This window comes from Rhinatrema bivittatum, chromosome 2 (genome assembly GCF_901001135.1).
Source record: "Rhinatrema bivittatum chromosome 2, aRhiBiv1.1, whole genome shotgun sequence".
Classification (NCBI taxonomy): Eukaryota; Metazoa; Chordata; class Amphibia; order Gymnophiona; family Rhinatrematidae; genus Rhinatrema; species Rhinatrema bivittatum.
The window spans coordinates 269,760,236-269,780,863 of NC_042616.1; the positions used below are offsets into that span (position 1 = coordinate 269,760,236).

At 48.8% G+C, this 20,628-nt stretch overlaps 1 protein-coding gene across 1 annotated transcript in view; it reads left to right on the forward strand.

The window, feature by feature from the left end:
• The window catches only part of LOC115083269 (probable nucleoside diphosphate kinase 5), a 43,411-nt gene extending 23,187 nt beyond the window's left edge, over positions 1 to 20,224 (forward strand). The window contains exon 4 of the mRNA XM_029587077.1: positions 19,955 to 20,224. The gene's annotated coding sequence lies outside the window, so the exon portion shown is untranslated. The remainder of the gene's footprint in view (positions 1 to 19,954) is intronic.
• The last annotated feature ends 404 nt before the right edge of the window (positions 20,225 to 20,628 follow it).

Consider the following 20,628-nt stretch of genomic DNA (forward strand, 5'->3'; position numbering starts at 1 on the left):
AAGGGTCGTATGGCTTCCAAGGTCACCATCGCCCGCTGGCTGAAGGGTGCGATTGCCTCGGCGTACCTAGCGGCTGGTCGACAACCACCGTTGGCGGTTAAGGCCCACTCCCTTCGGGCTCAAGCCACGTCGTGGGCAGAAAGTACGTCGGTATCCTCACAGGAGATCTGTAGGGTGGCCACCTGGAAGTCACTTCATACTTTTTCAAAACACTATCGTTTGGATGTCCAGGCTCCCGTTTTCGGGTCCTTCGGAGATAGTGTCATTCGAGCAGGGCTTTCCTCGGCCCACCCGTCGTAGGGAAGCTTTGGTACATCCCACCGTCTGGACTGATCCTGGTATGTACAGGGAAAAGAAAATTATTCCTCACCTGCTAATTTTCGTTCCTGTAGTACCAAGGATCAGTCCAGACACCCTCCCTAGTAATTGGGGGGTTTTGTTTTGGAACGCCTCTGCTCGTCAATCCTACACTTTCCTTCTCTCTCTCTCTCCGACACTCCCTGGGGACCCAGGGTTTTGTTGGTGTTACAGTTTGGTTTGCAAGTTCCACTTTAGGTTGGGTAACTTAGTTCAAATTGTTGATAACAGTTTATTGAGAATGTACACTTCTTGATCCCTCCGTCTCTTCTCTTCTTGGCTTTGTAAGTCTAGTTACTGAGGACTGAGGCACTGGGGATGAGGTCATATAGGACCTCCCCTCGAGCTTTTGTTCTGACTCCATCTGCTGGACGGGGAGCATAACCCACCGTCTGGACTGATCCTTGGTACTACAGGAACGAAAATTAGCAGGTGAGGAATAATTTTCTTATCTCTCCTGTAGTTCTCCTTCCTTCTCTTTACTCATGGTACTTGATGAGCCTCTGTATATATCTTGTCTCCTTGAATCTCCTTGAGATGATTAGAGAACCTACTACTAGGTCCAGGCAATTCCATCTCTCCTTTCTCTAGAGAATGGATGAGAACCCACTCAAAGAGGGAAATCAAAACATGAGATGAGGAGGGTGGAAAAACATAAATATTACCAAGTTTCCTGACATGATGTGCAAGGCTTGAGACATAGTCCTTCAAAAAGGTGATAGCTCTCTGTCTCCTTTCTAAACTCAGGTCTCAGTCTAGAGAGTCCATAAGCTTTCTTCCTTAAAAATAAAAAAAAACAGGGAACAGCCATGGACATACTGTCCCTGGAAGGGTCAACTAAAAATTCCACACTCTAAGATGGTGACAAGGATTTAAAAGCCAGGCATGAACCAAAATCAGAAGATGTGTGTACATGTAGGACATACGCTTGTCCAACTGATGTTAAAAGCCACCTAAGAACATAAGAAATTGCCATACTGGTTCAGACCAAGGGTCCATCAAGCCCAGCATCCTGTTTCCAACAGTGGCCAATCCATGCTACAAGTACCTGGCAAGTACCCAAACACCAAGTAGATCCCATGCTACTGATGCCAGTAATAGCAATGGCTATTCCTTAAGTCAACTTAATTAAAGCAGATAAAGGACTTCTCCTCCAAGAACTTATCCAAACCTTTTTTAAACCCAGCTACACTAACTGCACTAACCACATCCTCTGGCAGCAAATTCCAGAGCTTAATTATATGTTGAGTGAAAAAGAATTTGCTTCAATTAATTTTAAATGGGCTACTTGCTAACTTCATGGAGTGCTCCCTAGTCCTTCTATTGTCCAAAAGAGTAAATAACTGATTCACATCTACCCATTCTAGACCTCTCATGATTTTAAAGACCTCTATTCTATATCTTCCCTCTGCCATCTCTTCTCCAAGCTGAACAGCCCTAACCTCTTTAGCCTTTCTTCATAGGGGAGCTCCATCCCCTTTATCATTTTGGTTGCCCTTCTCTGTGCCTTCTCCACTGCAACTATATCTTTTTTGAGGTGCGGTGACCAGAATTGTACACAGTACTTAAGGTGTGTTCTCCCCATGGAGTGATATAGAGGCATTATGAGATTTTACGTTTTATTCACCATTCCCTTTCTAATAATTCTTAACATTCTGTTTGCTTTTTTGACTGCTGCATCACACTGAGCCAATGTATTATCAATGTATTATCAATGATTTCAATGTATAATCCTAGATCTTTTTCCTTGATAATAATTCCTAATATGGAACCTAACATCATGTTATTTTTTCCTATATGCATCACCTTGTACCTGTCCACATTAAATTTCATCTGCCATTTGGATGCCCAATCTTCCAGTCTCACTAGCTTATAGAAACATAGAAATGAGGTAGGAGACGACCAAATGGCCCTTCTAGTCTGCCCAGCAAGCTTTCATACTTATTTTCCTCATATTTAACTGTTACTCTGACCGCTGAGGTCAGGGCCTTTATTGGTAAATTTTAGATTCTAATTTTCTTCCACCTCCACCATTGATGTAGAGAGCAGTGCTGGAGCTGCATCAATATGAAGTATCAAGCCTAATTGGTTAGGGGTAGTAACCGCCGCAATAATCAAGCTACTCCCACGCTTATTTGTTTACCCAGCCTGTACAATTTAGTCCTTGTTGGTTGTTTGAATATAAATCCTCTTTTCTTCATTCCCCTCTGCCATTGAAGCAGAGAGCTGCTTGGATATGCATTGAAAGTGCAGTATCAAGCTAATTTGGTTTGGGGTAGTAACCGCTGCAACAAGCAAGCTACTCCCACGCATATTTGTGAATGCAGATCCTTTTTCCCACATTTCCTCTTGCCGTTGAAGCATAGAGCAATGTTGGAGTTGCATTAACCGTGTGTATGTTTACTGAATAAGGGTAGTAGCCGTCATTCCTGCAAGCCACCCCCATGCCTCCTGCAATTTATTGCAATCCGCTTGTGATTAAACTACTCTGAATAATTTTGTATCATCTCCAGATTTGATTACCTCGCTCATCATATTCCTTTCCAGATCATTTATAAGTATATTTAAAAGCACTGGTCCAAGTACAGATCCCTGTTTACCCTTTTCCACTGAGAAAATTGACCATTTAATCATACTCTCTGTTTCCTGTCTTTTAACCAGTTTCTAATTCACGAAAGGACATTGCCTCCTATCCCATGACTTTTTAGTTTTCTTAGAAGCCAGTAATAGCAATGGCTATTCTCTAAGACAACTTGATTAATAGCAGTTAATGGACTTCTCCAAGAATTTATTCAAACCTTTTTTAAACCTAGCTACTCTAAGGGGCAGATTTTCAAAGGGTTATGCGCGTTACTTACGCACGTAATCCCGAAAACCTGCTCCTGCGTGCGTCGAGCGTATTTTGCATAGGCTCGGCGACGTGCGCAAGCCCTGGGATGTGCATATGTCCTGAGGCTTGAAAAAGGGGACGGGAAGTGGGCGGGGTGGGCCGGAGCCTCCAGGCACAGTGGCCATATGCTGCTGTGCCCAGGATCGCGGGCCGGCCGTCAGCTGACACTCGCAATCTACGCCTGCCCAGAGGCAGGCGCAACTTATAGGACAAAGGTAAGGGGGTTTTAGGTAGGGCTGGGGGGAGGGGAAGGGAGGGGAAGGTGGGTGGCGGAAGGAAAGCTCCCTCTGAGGCCGCTCCAATTTAGACGCGACCCGGGGGCGGTTCCGGAGGGCGCGGCCATGCCCCCGGACCGCCCCGGGCCAAAACCACGCCCCCGGGCCCGCCCCCGAAACGCCACGTCCCGCCCCGAAAACGGCGCGCCGCTCGGCCCCGCCCCCGACACGCCCCCCTCGGAAAACCCCGGGACTTACGCGAGTCCTGGGGCTCTGCGTGCGCTGGTAGGCCTATTGAACATAGGCGCACCGGCGCGCAGGGCCCTGCTCGCGTAAATCCGGGCGGATTTATGTGAGCAGGGCTCATAAAATCTGCCCCTTACCCAATACACATGGGATTTCTACCCACATAGATTCTACTGAGCATTTAGTCTCTTGTATGATCTTTATCCTGTTGGACTCTATACCCTCCCGGACATAAACTGCTACACCCTCACCAAGTTGATCCTCCCTATCATTTCAGTATAATTAGTACCCTGATATAGCATTGTCCCATTGGTTATCCTCCTTCCACCAAGTCTCTGAGATGCTAATTATGCCTGTCTCATCATTCACTGCTATACATTCTAACTCTCCCATCTTACTTCTTAGACTTCTGGCATTGGTTTACAGACATTTCAAAGTGCATTTTTTGTTTGTATTATCAACCTTATTTTCAGTTGATATGGATAATTTGAAATTCTTTAGCTCAGATGATTCTTTATTTTTAGGCACATGGACTACTTTTGCTTTTATTGGAACCTCTCTATTGGGATGCCCTAACTCTTCTGTTTCATTAATATCCTTCAAAGATTCATTTCTCTCACCCATGCACTGCTAAGTGACTGTCGGCTTTCTCCATTGTTCCAGTTTAAAAGCTACTCTATCTCCTTTTTGAAAGTTAGCACCAGCACTTGGTTCCATTTTGGTTAAGGTGGAGCCTATCCTTTCAGAAAAGTCTCTGCCTTCCCCAAAAGGTTGTCCAGTTCCTTACAAAACTGAATCCCTCTTCCCTGCACCATCGACTCATCCATGCATTGAGACTCTGGAGCTCTGCCTGCCTCTGGGGACCAGCACGTGGAACAGCGAGCATTTCAGAGAATGCCACTCTAGAGGTTCTGGATTTCAGGTTTCTACTTAAAATCCTAAATTTGGCTTCCAGGACCTCTCTCCCACATTTTCCTACTTGCGCGTGCATCTCCTGATATTTGAATATCTCACTTGGGACGAAAAAGGGGCATGGTGTGGTGTGCATGGGGCTTGGGCATTCTGGGGCGGGGCCAAGAGAAGTGCATGCAGTACTTATGCTTCTGGGCATGTGCCCTGGTCCAGAGATGCATAACTTTACTTCTGCTATGGAGGAGGTCTAAGTTTAAAGCAAAACATAAAACAAAACAAAATAAAACAGCCATCCCTGAGGGATTTTAAGGGTCTGGGCTAACTGGAGAGAGTGCAGGCTGTTAAACCGAGTGTTTTGGAGGACCAAGCTCTACATTGGGTGATCTGGTGGATGAACTGGTGAAACTGGTCATGGCGTTGATGCACGCTGATTATAAAATTCTCCCACTTGCGTGGCTCATACCCAGATGTGCGAAACAGTGTGCGCTCAGTTGCAAAATAGGGTGTACACATACATGCACCCAGGCTATTTTATAACATACACACATATGTGCACATATGTTATACAGGGTGGCCCATGGAAAAGTAGCCTGCCTCCAATGCACTGGTATTGGAGGCAGGCTACTTTTCCATGGGCCACCCTGTAAAATAGCCACATCCTTGAGAGCATGCTGATGTACTTGTGCCAATGTGTGCCCTCTTGCACTTTTTAAAAGTTACCATCCCTAAGCTACACATGAGATAGCTACATATCCATACTAAATGCTTCTCTATTTCCTCCCCATACCAATGTAATATTTCTTTTGCTAGAAATCTGATTATAGTTGAGATCTGGGAGGATTTTTACACCTGTATTAGTCTGAGTCTCCATCTTTCTTCCCACCTATGTGTCTGATCACACTAACACAATCCCTCTGCATATAATCATACAGCCATGTAGATAATATTTGTTATTCTTCTGTCCTAGTTTTTTAAGTAAAATATCTTCGAATGCTGAAACAGAAGAATCCTGAATTATTTCTAGTTCATAGATAATGTTTCTGCTGAAGGTGTATCATTCCCCACTGCACACACACAATTCTGATCTGGAACAACAAGATTGGGTAAGACTGGTACCACCAAAACAATAGTTCTTTCATCATTCTCAATGAACAACAGAGGAAAGATTTTTGCATCGGTAGGAATTGTAGTTCATTACTGTCATGATACAGGATCTGTGGACCCTTGGAGTTGCTATTGGATTGATGCAGCATAACCAGCACACATCACTGCACTAGCGGAAAGGGGCTGGCAGCAACGAGGCAAGGCTGGAACACTGAGGCAGCAGTGAAGCAAGGCCACTAAAGAATAGAATCAGGAACCACAATGGCACAGTATCAAGGATCAGAACCTATTGTTCCCTGTACGTACCAGGATCAGTCCAGACGGTGGGTTATGTGACCCGTCCAGCAGATGGAGTCAGAGCAAACTTCGGAGGGTGCTGGCATATAAGCTGGTGCACCCTCCCCAGATCCTCAGTATCTCTCTGACTCCAGCAGATGTGAGTAGGGGAACCCAGTGCTTCCCCTGTCTGGTGGATATCTTTTTCCACATTTTTCTCTCTCTTTCTTCAGGTTGGATCAAGTAGAACCTTGTTTTAAAAAAAAAAAATTCTTGAGCTCAGTCAGAGTTTCTTACCCGGGCTGTTGCAGCCCCGGTGTTCTTGCCAGCAGGACTGTTTTTTCTTTCCCTCGGTCCTCTCTCTCTCTTCCCCTCCTTCAGCCCAGGGGTAAGTTTTCCATTTGTTGTTATTTTTTGTTCTCAGGGCTCTCTTCGTCTCCTTCTCGGCAGCAGGGGGTGATTGCTGGTGGAGCCAGCCCCTCCCCCCCCCCTCCGAAGCACGGTCTACTGACACCCCCCCCCCCCTCGGCCCCGTGAAGCTCCATTCCCCGGGGCCGCCGCTGCAGGGAGGTAGCATTCCCCTGTGGCCCTCGTGGGGGGGGCTCTGAGTTGAGCGAAGGCGCGCCGCATCCGCTCCTCCCGCGCAGTTTCCCGGCTCCTCTGTCTCCCGCGCGACCGCTTCACCCCCCGGGCCTGCGCGATGCAGCGCCCACGATGTCCCTCCTGCGGCGGCCCGGGGCTGGGGGGATCGTGGGATGGACTTTGCAGCAGGTGTCTCCCTGGGGGGGAGACTAGCCCTGCTCCTCAGACAGCATCTCCGCCGCACTCTTCGGAGCGCTGCGGGCTTCGGGGCTTGGCCCCGCCCCCTCCTTTGGCGGGAACAGCGGCCATCTTGGAGCTGGAGGGCAGCGTTTGCTCCGATACAGAATGACCACAACAGGATTTCTCACCGCCATCGCCCCCGATTCGGGACCCGGGTCCGCCACTGGCCACCTCAGAGCCCCCCAGGGACCCACTCCTCCACCCCCCCCCTCCCGCTGCCGTCTGCCTTTTCGGCAGGGGGGGCGGCGCCATTACCGGACCCAGGGGGAGACCCGGCGTCGACGGCAGATGATACTCTTCTGGCAGCCCATCTAGAATGCGACGATCCGCGGGTACTCTGGATCTTTCGTAAGGAGGAACTGGTGGATCTTATCCCTTACGTACTGCAAGAATTGGACCTCGATCCGCCCGTCGAGCCGCCAGGTCCCCCGCCTCCCACAGTCGCCTCTTCCAGCAAAAAGGGGGATCCAGTCTTGGCGGGTCTGCGTCCCTTGGCGCGGACCTTTCCGATCCATGATTCCTTCCTCCAGCTCTTGGTGAGAGAGTGGGACACCCCGGAGGTCTCCCTCCGGGTCGGCAGAGCTATGGACAAGCTCTATCCTCTCCCAGGAGGCTTTCTGGATCTCCTCAAGGTCCCTAAGGTTGACTCGGCGGTCTCCGCAGTCACGAAGCGAACTACGATCCCGGTTACAGGGGGCACGGCCCTCCGGGACCTCCAGGACAGGAAGCTAGAAGTCTGTCTCAAGAAGATCTTTGAGGTTTCGGCCCTGAGGGTCCGCGCGGCCATCTGCGGCTCCCTCACGCAGAGGGCCGGGCTCCGGTGGGTGCAGCAGCTCCTCACCTCTCAACAACTGCCACCGGAGGAGGCGGCACAAGCGGATCGCCTGGAAGCCTCATTGCGTATGGGGCTGATGCCCTCCACGACCTGCTGTGTGTCCCAGCAAGGACAATGGTATCGGCGGTCTCCGCCAGACGCCTCCTGTGGCTTCGTAACTGGGCGGCGGACGCATCGTCCAAATCAAGTCTGGGCGCTCTACCTTTCAAGGGAAAGTTTCTATTTGGAGAAGACCTCGACCAAATCATTAAATCCCTGGGAGAAAATGCGGTACATCGGCTGCCCGAGGACCGCCAGCGTTCTTATCGTCCGTCTTCTACCGCCAGGAACCGTTCCCGCACCCAGCGCCGATACAGGGGCGCCAGGCAACAGGGCCCCAGGACACCCTCAGCCAGGTCCCAGTCGTGGCCCCGCCCTTTCGTGGCCGCAAGCTGCCCAGGGACGCCTCGGCGCAGGGATCCTCGGGTAAGCCTCCTCAATGATGCCAGACCAGCCCACTCTTCACTTCCCCGGATCGGAGGTCGCATCGCTCTTTTCTACGAGGAGTGGGTCAACATTACCACGGATCAGTGGGTCCTGGACATCCTAAGGCACGGCTACGCATTGGAGTTTGTACGTCGTCCAAGAGACAGGTTCATCTTCTCGCCCTGAGGGTCAAGCCCCAAGCGCCTGGGAGTGTGTCAGACTCTGGACAGACTTCTGGATCTAGGAGCTATATCTCCCGTCCCCTCCGGAGAGGTGGGCTCGGGGCACTATTCAATTTACTTCGTGGTCCCCAAGAAGGACGGCACATTTCGTCCCATTCTAGATCTCAAGGAAGTGAACAAGGCGCTCCGAATATCCTGCTTCCGCATGGAGACCCTTCGCTCAGTCATTGCGGCAGTGCACCAGGGGGAATTCCTCGCTTCCTTGGATCTGTCAAAGGCCTATCTGCACATCCCGATCCTAGTGGCTCATTGGAAGTTCCTCCGCTTCAAGATCTTGGGCCAACACTTTCAGTTCCAGGCCTTACCTTTTGGCCTTGCGACCGCCCCCAGAACTTTCACCAAGGTCATGGTGGTAGTGGCGGCCGCGCTACGGCGAGAGGGGATCCTGGTCCATCCTTATCTGGACGACTGGCTCATCCGGGCGAAGACCTTCTCACAGGGGCCGGCGGCAGTCGAGAGAGTGGTTCGCTTCCTCCAGTTTCTCGGCTGGGTGGTAAATTTCAACAAGAGCAGTCTCCAACCCTCCCAGCACCTGGACTTCCTGGGAGCCCGCTTCGACACAGCTCAGGGCAAAGTCTTCCTGCGTCCAGACAAAGCCCAGTCACTTCGACAACAGATCTTTCGTTTTGCATCTCTTCAGGTTCACACGGCATGGGATTACCTCCAAATCATGGGATCCATGGCCTTTGCAATAGACTTGGTTCCGTGGGCCTTCGCGCACCTGAGGCCTTTGCAGCTGGCCCTGCTCTCGCAGTGGAAGCCAGTCTCTCGGGATTACCAGGCGATACTCCCTCTCCCCTCGACCGCCAGGAACAGCTTGCGGTGGTGGCTGGACCCAAGAAACTTGGCTCAAGGTTGCCCTCTGGAGACACCGGATTGGGTGGTGGTAACCACCGATGCCAGCCTGACCGGCTGGGGAGCGGTATGCCAACAGAGTTCGGCGCAGGACCAGTGGTCCAAGGAACAAACAACCTGGCCGATCAATCGCCTGGAGACCAGAGCGGTGCATCTGGCACTCGTCCAGTTTCTTCCTCTTCTAAGAGGCCGGGCGGTACGAGTCCTATCGGACAACGCGACCACAGTGGCCTACATCAACCGGCAGGGTGGCACCAGAAGCTTTCTGGTGGCCCTCGAAGCTACCCATCTGATGGCCTGGGCGGAGCGCTTCCTCGACCGTCTAGCTGCCTCGCACATCGCCTGGGTGGACAACATCCAAGCGGACTACTTGAGTCAACGGACGCTGGACCCAGGAGAATGGGCCCTTTCAGATAAGGCGATGCTTCTCATCACCCGGCGTTGGGGGACGCCCTCAATGGTCCTCATGGCAACCTTCTCCAACGCCAAAGCCCCTCGGTTCTTCAGTCGAAGGAGGGAGCATGGCGCAGAAGAGGTGGATGCCCTGGTGCTCCCTTGGCCATCCCGGCTTCTGTTCTATGCCTTTCCTCCGTGGCCTCTGGTGGGCAAGGTCCTAAGGAGAATAGAGGCTCACCACGGAACAGTCATCCTAGTGGCTCCGGAGTGACCGCGTCGCCCGTGGTTCGCAGACCTACTCAACATTGTGGTGGACGGTCCCCTACGGCTCTCCCACCTGCCTCGGCTGCTTCGTCAGGGGCCGGTATTTTCCGACCAGGCGGAACACTTCTGTCTTGCGGCCTGGCTTTTGAAAGGCGGAGTCTCCTGCGCAAGGGCTACGCTGTCCCAGTTGTAGACACCCTCCTCAAGGCGCGTAAAGCCTCGACGTCGGTCGCTTATGTGCGGGTCTGGAAAGTGTTCAAAGTTTGGTGCTCCGGACACGGTGCTTTCGCAACCACTGCTTCGGTTCAGCAAATTTTGGCGTTTCTCCAGGACGGTCTCGAGAAAGGGCTCGCCTACAACTCTCTTCAGGTGCAGGTCTCTGCTCTGGCCTCGCTAGCTCGCTCCGCAGGAAGGCCAGACCCCTCGTCTCATCCGGACATCTCGAGGTTTCTCAAGGGGGTCAAGCACCTGCGGCCGCCGGTGCGGCATCCTTACCCCTCCTGGAATCTCAATTTAGTCCTTCGAGTCCTTTCGGGGCCTCCCTTCGAACCTCTGAGCCAGGCCTCTCTCAAGGATATCACACTGAAAGCGGTCTTCTTGGTGGCCATAGGCTCGGCGCGCTGCATCTCGGAGCTGCAGGCTCTCTCTTGCAGGGAGCCCTTTCTCCGCTTCACGGACTAGGGAGTCTCCTTGCGGACAGTTCTCTCATTCCTTCCCAAGGTGGTCTCTTCGTTCCACTTGAATCAGACTACCGTCCTTCCCGGCGGATGCCCCCAGGTCTCTCCAGCGCCTGGATGTGAAGCGAATCCTCCTCCATTACCTGGAGGTGACCAATGACTTCCGGGTATCCGATCATCTCTTCGTCCTCTGAAGAAATCCTAGGCAAGAACCTGTGACTAGAACAAGTGAAACATGAACTCTTGGAAAAACGAGGAAAAAACCCTGGCTGAAAATGCTGCTGAACGAAACGATAAGAAGGTTGTGTAAGCATTCCATACAGGAATTCTGAAATACAAGAATACAGTGTCGGGATTGTTACTGACATGGGCGGGCGTCTGGACTGATCCTTGGTACTACAGGAACGAAAATTATCAGGTAAGTCCTAATTTTCCTTTCCCTGTACGTACCAGTATCAGTCCAGACTGCTGGGAAGTACCCAAGCTGCCCTAAAAGGGGTGGGACCTTGACAGTCCCGCTCGAAGCATACCGCTGCCAAACGAAGGTACCGTCGGATCCTGTACATCCAAACGGTAATGTCTAGCAAAAGTGTGCAAGGATTTCCAAGTCGCCGCCCGGAAAATTTCCTGAGGAGAAACAAAGACACTCTCCACCCAAGACGCCGCCTGGCAACGCAGAGAATGAGCCTTAAGACCTTCCGGAACGGCACATCCCCTACAAATGTAAGTTGAAGCAATAGCATCCTTCAGCCAGCGGGCTATAGTTGTCTTAGAAGCTTTGGACCCCTTCTTAGGGCCACTCCATAAAGCGAAAAGATGATCAGACAATCGAAAAGGATTGGTGACCTCTAAGTATCTCAACAACGCCCGAACATCCAGCCTCCTAAGGTCCGAAGCCTCACTGTCTTTCGCCGAAAAGGCTGGGAGTTCTACCATCTGATTCACATGAAAAGACATAACCACCTTAGGCAAGAAGGAAGGGACAGTTTGAAGCGAAACACCCGAATCCGAAATGCGGAGGAAAGGCTCTCTGCATGACAGCACTTGGAGCTCTGAAATGCGCCTCGCCGAACAAATAGCCACCAAGAAAACTGTCTTGCGAGTGAGATCTTTGAGTGTAGTAGGAACGCTGAAGCAGGAACCACCGAAGCAGGAACCTAGGAACTCGTTGCCAAGTCAATCAGCTGGAGCTGAAGTGGTCCTTTTATAGGCCGGAGGGTCAGATGTCATCTTCACGGGCCAGAGCCAGGTTTCCCACCACTGGCCCTTTAAAAGGAGCCAAGGCGGCGCACACGCCTAGTTAGGGCCCAGGTGGGAGCAGCAGTCGGCGGTGTCTCGGCCGCCACGCAAAGTGCGGGGGACCCGGGCTGGAGACAGTATGGCGGCAGCGACTGGCTGCTTCCACGAGTGTGCCGGGAGCCAGAGAGGGCGAGAGCCGGTGGGTGAGTGGTGCTGGCCGTGGTTTGCTGCGGCCAGTGAGCGTAACAGTCTTCTAACAAGAAAAAAACTGCTTATCCACAGTTGCTAATGATCCGATGTGCATCCTCCAAAGTACTATATGTGGTCCATCATATTTCACTCACAATACCTACAGGAGATCAGATTCATTCCACAGAAGATTAAATTCATTCCTCATATACTGGATATTGTAAACACCCTTCCCAATGGATACTATAGATGAATTCCCTTCCCTACAAGGGACCCTTGTTTTGCCACAACGGCATCACCAGGAGAAGTGCCAATTCTGGCGACCATATCATTACCAATTATTTCAGCAACAGAGATCAACACCCATGGATAAATTGCTGCTCCATCCAATTTACAGGCAACAGATTACTGATCTTCAAATCTTTTAGCTTTCTATGATTGAAAAAGAGGCTCCAAATTTGTATCCCATCTAGACAAACTCTGTCCTCAGAAATCTATTTTTATGTTTATTTTTTGTTGTGGTGATGGATGTTTTTAAGGTGTGAATGTGGATTGAATGTGATGTGTTTTGTATACAGTGGTTTTGTATCAATAAAGTATTGTGTATTATAGTTGTTGTATTTGGATTGTATTGCTTTGGTAAATGCATACAGACTTATTTATTTTAGTTGTGATTTATGTCGTGTCTGAGAGTCACGTGTAATTTCACCCATATTAAGTATTCCATGAACATGCCATTCTTGCGGCCACTCTTCTGCACACCAGGTCCCCCTGAAGTAGATACCAAAACCTACTCCTCTGATGGCATCCATAAAAGATTTTAGGTCGCTGTTGAATCTTGGGGGGTCTGGCCAGATCAAGACTCTGTTGAAGCTTTGTAAGAAGTTTAACCATACTTTCATGTCCTGTTTAATGGCCTGTGTTGGAACTTCCAGGTTACTCCTAAGGTCACTAATGCAAGTCTTCTTATGAATGCCCTGCCCAACTTTACAAGCGAAATTTAGTAGTCCAATTAAGGACTGGAATTTCTCCAATGTAGCTTTCTTTGCGAGGGCCATGTGTTGTAAAATGAATTTTAATCTGGCTACTTTTTCTTCAGGCAGTCTGGGTATCCTTGCTTGGGTATCTAATTCAATTCCTAGGAAGATTATTTTTTGAGATGGGCCTTCTATCTTGCCTTGCGCCAGTGGGATCCCAAAAACTTCGGCGATCTTTTGGAAGTTTTCCAGTAGTGCTCTGCAATCTTGCTTGTCCTTGCCAGTGAAGAGAACATCATCCAGGTAGTGAACTAGACACTTGGATCCAGATGTCTTATCCACTACCCAGAAGGAAGGAACTAAAGTTTTCAAAATATGTGCAGGATATGGAACATCCCATTGGGATGGATTTGTCAAAATAGAATTCATTTATTTATTTATTTTATTTAAAAACTTTTCTATACCGTCGTTAAGTTAAATAACCATCACAACGGTTTACAGAAGGGCATGATAAAGAGAAATGTGGGTGGTATAGATTACAAATTAATCATGTGCCATCATAGTATGGTAACAATTTAAAATAATAAACTAAGGGCCGGATTTTAAAAGGGTTACGCGCTTAAGTTAAGCGCGTAACCCTTAAAAAAAAAACCCTGCGCGCGCCGAGCCTATTTTGCATAGGCTCGGCGGCGCGCGCAAGCCTCGGGACGCGCGTAAGTCCCGGGGCTTGCAAAAAGGGGAGGTCGGGGGCGTGGCTAGGGGGCGTGGCGTCAGTTCGGGGGCGTGTTTGAGGGTGTGTGGGCGGTCTGGGGCGAGGCCGAGTGCCCCGACACAGCGGCCTGTGTCGGGGCCTGCCGCGTCAGAAGGCAGCCGGCGCACATAAGTTACTACTGCCCAGAGGCAGTAGTAACTTTTGGAATAAAGGTAGGGGAAGGGTTTAGATAGGGCCGGGAGGGTGGGTTAGGTAGGGGAAGGGAGGGGAAGGTGCGGGGGGGGATGGAAGGAAAGTTCCCTCCAAGGCTGCTCCGATTTCGGAGCGGCCTCGGAGGGAACGGGCAGCGCACGCAGGGTCCGGCGTGCGCAAGTTGCACCCCCTTGCATGTACTTTTAAATCTGGTGTACTTTTGTTCGCGGCTGGTGAGCGAACAAAAGTACGCGTGCGCGCTCTTTTTTAAAATGTACCCCAGCGTGTGTAAGTTAATCCTGATTGTTAGGAACAAATTAGGCGGTTTGATTTTAACATTAATATGCTTTTGTAGGTTACTAATAACTTCTAGCTTGGTGCATCCTTATCTATCAACTATTTTTCTCCTTTTCTGTATCTTTATAAAATGCTTGTTTAAAAAGCCAGGTTTTCAGATTAGTTTGAATAATTTCAAATTTCTCTGTAGTCTTATTTCGAGTGGCATGGTGTTCCATAGTACGGGACCAGCCAGTGACAGTGCTCTTTCCCTTACTTGCGTGAGATGTGCTGATTTGACAGAGGGGACAGTTAGTAGAGCTTTATTTGCAGATCTCAGGTTTCTTTGTGGGACGTGCATGCGCAGTGCTGTGTTAAGCCAGTCGGCTTTTTCATCGTGGATTAGTTTATGGATTATACAAAGTGCCTTATATTGTATTCTTTGTTCAATTGGAAGCCAGTGGAGTTCAGCAAGTGTTCCTGAAATGTGGTCACTCTTTTTTTTGCCTGTCAAAACTCTGGCAGCGGAATTTTGCAATATTTGCAGAGGCCGAATTGTAGATTGAGGTAGTCCTAAAAGCAGGGAGATACAATAATCTGTGCTTGTGAATATCATTGCTTGTAGAACTGTGCGAAAATTGTTAATCGTTATTAGAGGTTTTAGTCTTCTCAGGATCATTAGTTTTGCGTAACCTTCTTTTATTTTCTGTGTAATTCGTCTTTAAATTTGAAGCCCAGCAGGTGGAATGATCCTGGGTCTACTGGGAGCAATCAGAAGATGGACTCGATATCCACTTTTGCTAGGCAAGCTTGACTGTCAAGGCCTTGGAGGGTCTTTATCGCCTGGTCTATTGAAGCATATCTGACTGCACAAAGGTGTGGGTCAATCATGTTGTTGATTGAACTACCTGCCGGGTATGATAGATTGTGGATTAATCTGAATTTTCCTGGCTCTTTTTTTGATATCACACCTAGAGGGGATATTACTAGATTGCTAAATGGGGGATCCTTGAACGGATCTGCAACCCTGCCTAGCGCTAACTCTTGCTGACAGGTCAATCCAGTAAAGTGCGGCCCCGTTTACCCCGCTCCTAACCCACTTTCTACTCACTTTCCGGCCGCATTAGCCCTTCCTGCGATCCACAATCCCCTTTAACCTACTCTTACCGCGTCCTTAAATCCCCAGGTAACCCCTTCCGCACGCGGCATGTATAATACATGTAAACGATCGAATTAGCTATTCCCTACCATCCAGTAACGCGCGCCCCGACTATCACTTTTTTACCCTGCTGTTTTGCCGCGCGTTTAACCTGCTAACTTACCGCCTACCCTTACCCCTGCGTTAGAGGCAGGGGTAAGGGTAGGCGGCAAACTTTCCCCCAGCCCCTGCTCACCTGCCCTGGCCGCGTCAATGGATGCTGGTCTCCGGGGCAGCCCCAGTCCTCTCCCCCTCCTCCCGAAGCAACAAAAGCGGAAAAAAATCGAAAAATCGAAAAGCGCAAAAAAAAAAAAAAAAAAAAGTAGCAACGAAGTGGACGGTCGGGATGGCCAGCCCTCTCTCCCCTCCTCCCGAAGCAAGGCTGCTTTACTTTACTGGATTGACCTGACACGCTTTGAAGCTTTCCCGTATTTTTTCTTCCCCTATCTCCACTTTCTTCCAGCACTTTGCCTGGTTTTTTTTGGGGGACTCTCGTTTTCACCACTTCAATTCCCTGCTCCCCCCAGCAGCTAAGGCCTCCTCCCTCCTCACAGTCCCATGTGTAAAGCAACGACTAACTTTTTTTTTCGCAGCCACTCGAGATTGCCAGTCCTCTCTCCCCTCCTCAGGGGGAGCGAGGAGCGAAAAGCAGCCTTGCTCCGGGAGGAGGGGAGAGAGGACTGGCAGTGTAAAGCAACGACTTACTTTTTCGCAGCCCTCCTCCGAAGACGGACATCGGCTCCCCTGCCTCCCGGAGGCGAAGATGGATGCCTGCACGGGCGAAAGCGGCCCCTGTGCGTGCAATTGGGCCGCTCAAGGCGTGACGTCACGACGTTTGGCATCACGGCATGTGACGTCACGTCTTGAGCGGCCCAATTGCACGCACAGGAGCCACTTTCGCCTGTGCAGGCATCCATCTTTGCCGGGAGGCAGGGGAGCCGATGTCAGCCGATGTCAGTCTTCGGAGGAGGGCTGCGAAAAAATAAGTCGTTGCTTTACACATGGGACTGTGAGGAGGGAGGAGGCCTTAGCTGCTGGGGGGAGCAGGGAATTGAAGTGGTGAAAATGAGAGTCACCCAAAAGAAAACAGGCAAAGTGCTGGAAGAAAGCTTTTTGCTTTTAGATTTTTTCCGCTTTCGTTGCTTCGGGAGGAGGGGGGAGAGGACTGGGGCTGCCCCGGAGACCAGCATCCACTTCCTGGTACCTGTCATTTCAAATGTCATTTGAAATGATATTTGAAATGACAGATACCAGCGTGTCCGTGAAGCGTTAGGCCCACGCACCCAGGTTACTGTATAGGCGCTGTATAGCGCTCTATACAGTAAAATGGGTTGCACGGGCCTAACGCTTCACGGACGCTTCTTAGACGCAGCTTGCATTTGCAAGCTATTTACATACAGGATCGAGCGGTAGGTGAGCTGGACTGTGCGTGCGGCAACCGCGGGTGCACCCGGCACTAACACAGCTCTCCCTACCGCTCCTTACTGGATTGACCTGTTAATCTTTTCATAGGCTACCTCCTCATGCTATTTAATGGAGGAGGTGTTGCCCATGCGGCAGTGGACATACGAGGGGTATTTTGCACATAAGATTAGATAGCCTGATGTGAAGCTTTCAGTTATTTCTTTTGCTTGCCGGATGTGCGAGTAATGCTCGAGCCATGGGGCCATCGCATCAATTTGGACTGGGGATGGGGCCAGCTCCATCAGCATTGTGATTGTATGGTGTGGTATGCACTTGTCTTTTGGCGCCCTGCAATGAGCTGCCAGGTGCAATCCTCCGCAGTGGGAACAAGCATGGTGGAATTTACAGTGGGCCCAGGTGCGGTGCCCCTGCTAGATAGCCTGTCATCAGCTGCCTGACACCTATTGTGCCTGTTTACGGACATTTGTCCATTTTCGCTCAGGGGACTATTGTTTGTTTTTCACATAGTCTCACTGACTTTGTCTTCCATTTTTTTACATAGTCTCACTGACTTTGTCTTCCATCTTTGATTTGTATTTTTAAAAAAGGATAAAAACAAAAATGAGAATTCTTATAAAAACATGGTTTTTCATGTTTTTGCCCATTGAAGTTGTTCATGTCTTGCCTTTCCCTTTTTAGATAGATAGCCCCATCTTTGTGGCTCACAGTAACTGTCATCAAAGAAAAGGTAATTCATTACCAGTAATTGTTCTTCCTTATTGACTGTTATAAAATGAACCACACAACCCACCCACTTCCTCACTGAAAGTTGTTCTTGCTCCATTTGTACAAGTTATTGTTTGTTTAAGTTACACAAGCATCAGGTACTATAGAGCAAGGAACATCACCAGGCATGCATAATAGCTTTCCTAAAAAAGAAAGCTCTGACTCAACACATAGAGGTAGATCTTTAAAAAGTACACGCGCGAGTACTTTTGTTCGCGCAACCGGCGCGAACAAAAGTACGCCGGATTTTATAAGATACGCGCGTAGCCGGATTTACGCGAGCAGGGGTTTTAAAATCTACCCCATAATGAGGTAGATCTTTAAAAAGTACGCTGGATTTTATAAGATACGCGCGTATCTTATAAAATCCGGGGTCGGCGCGCGCAAGGCTGCGCAAAATCGGCAGCCTGCGCGTGCCAAGCCGCGCAGCCTGCCTCCGTTCCCTCCGAGGCCGCTCTGAAATCGGAGCGGCCTCAGAGGGAACTTTCCTTCCGCGTCCCCCCACCTTCCCCTACCTAACCCACCCCCCGGCCCTACCTAAATCCCCCCCTACCTTTGTTGGGCAAGTTCCGCCTGCTTGAAGCAGGCGTAACTTGCGCGCGCCGTCTCGCATCCCCCAGCACAGGCCGCAGTACCGGGGGACTCGGGACCGCCCTCCCGGCCCGCCCCCGAACCCATCGCCATGCCCCCGGACCCGCCCTGGACCACCCCTGACCCCGGACACGCCCCCTCCCGCCCCTTTTACGAAGCCCCAGGACATACGCACATTCCGGGACTTTGCGTGCGCCGGCGGCCTATGCAAAATAGGCATGCCGGCGCGCAGGGGTTTTAAAATCTATCCCAATGTAGGCCATGTATCTCATTAGTGTGGTTCATATGTATTGCTGTCATCTGAGAACAACAATTACAGGTAAGCAATTACCTTTTCTCCAAGACCACAGCTCAGTTAGGTTCTGTTTATATGGACTCGCTTCTTCAGTTGGTAAAAAAATATTTAGTCACAGTTTTAGGTAGATTGGCTGGAAAGAGTTTATTTCTTTTATTTATGCTTTTTGCTTAAAAGACTGGGATGCTTTTTTAGGCCCGGGTATACACTTATAACTGCCTACAAAATTTTAAATCAATACTGCTGCATCCTTGCACTGAACTTGTAACATGTGGATAATTGGCCAACTTATTGCTTCTAAGTTTGGTTATATTTAAGCATGAGTAGAACCTATATCACAATGTGCTTCTTATTTTGCAAAAGAGTAAAGATTAATGTTCACAAAGTTTTCCATAGGTGCTGAATTAAAAAATGGTCACTAAGTCTATCCCTGATTGTCTTTCTGTGCTTAGGTTGGTCTTAGTTTGATTAATTATGACTCTTTTATATCTTATAATTGTTTTTTGCTTTTAGAGACTTCAAAAGTGGCACTGAATTTTAACTACTCTGCAGCAAGTTCAACATATAGGCCCGGATTTTAAAAGCTCTACGCGTGTAAATGGGCTTACGCGTGCCGGGCCTATTTTTAAAAGGCCCGGCCATGCGCATAAAGCCCCAGGACATGAGTAAATCCCAGGGATTCAGAAAAGGGGCGGGGAAGGGGTGGGGCAGGGTCAGAGGCTCCCAGCACAGTAGCTATTTGCTGCTGTGCCAGGGGATCGCTTGCCGGCAGGCTGCCAGAGCACGCAACCTGCACCTGTTCCAAGGCAGGCGCAGAAGGTAAGATAAAGGTCGGGGTGGGGGGTGTCTAGGTTAGGGCTATGGTGCAAGTAGGTTAGGTTAGGGGAAGGGAGGTTAGTTTAGGGTGTTGGGAATTTCCCTCCCAGGCCGCTCTGAAATCGGAGTGGCCTGGAAGAGAACGGGGAAGGCTGCGTGCATCGGCACATGCAAGTTGCACTAATGTGCACCCCCTTGTGCGTACTGACCCCCAATTTTATAACATGCGCACACCGGCGCGTGTATGTTATAAAATCGGGCGTCCATGTGTGCGCACCGAGTAGCGCGCGCACATGGACGCCTGCGTGTACTTTTTTAAAATCAACCCCATACTGTGCTTCTAAACAATAACAAACTCTATAAAATAATTCTGTAAATGGTTATTAATTCAGAAACTTTGTATATATATATATCTCATAATTTTTATGATATAACTGAAAAGTTATAGATTCTGAATAATACATCACTTCTTAGAGGCTTTCATCATCATGCACATAAGCCACTATATTCATGTAAGTTGCAATATTTTCTTGAATAAGTTATAAACAACAGAACTGAATGTCTGTGTTAAAAAAAAAGCATATACTTAAGAATTTTTGTTATGGTTTGCTATTTTACCCCTCTTTTTCTCCACAGTTAATAAAATGTTAATATAGCTTTCTGAGATCCTGTTACAGCTGTAGCACCATTTTTCTGATGGTTTTTTTTTCATTTGATTTCCAGTTTATTTTCCTTTGGCAGTCTTTTGGTACTCAATAGAACCTCGTGGAAAATAAGACCCCCCGTGTTAAGGCAAGTGGACATAATACATAATAGGAGATTGTGAACATCACATTAGCTGTTCAGTTCCTGGTCAATTTAACTGTATGTTGATATGCATGGTACAGAATTCTTTAAATGCCAGAACCAGACTAGGTCACTGATATTAGCTTTGGTATTTCTATCAGATTATCAGCATGTTTTTCAAGAATTCTAGAAATGTAAGAATTTTAAGTGCATGTACTGTATACAGTTTTTGTTTTATTAAATATTATATAAAATGTCTATTTAAAACTAATATAGGTCAGCATTATCAAGAGATCTATCTGGAATAAACTAGGTAAATTATATCCTATATGTGTATAAAATCTTCAAATTTCTAGTATGTTAATATTAATGTTAATATAGTATTTTTCTCTGTTATATTAATTTCCAGTTACTTTTTGCTTAAATTTATTTTCATAGGATATGTAGGATGTTGGAATTAATTTGCTTTATGATTTTGCATAAAATATGTTTACAAATTTTATATTGGTTATCTTTTGTTGACTAAATGCATTTCATACCAAATAAAATTTGCATTCTTAAAGCAGAACTATTTGCATTCATTATTAACATTCCTAGAATATGGGAATGGT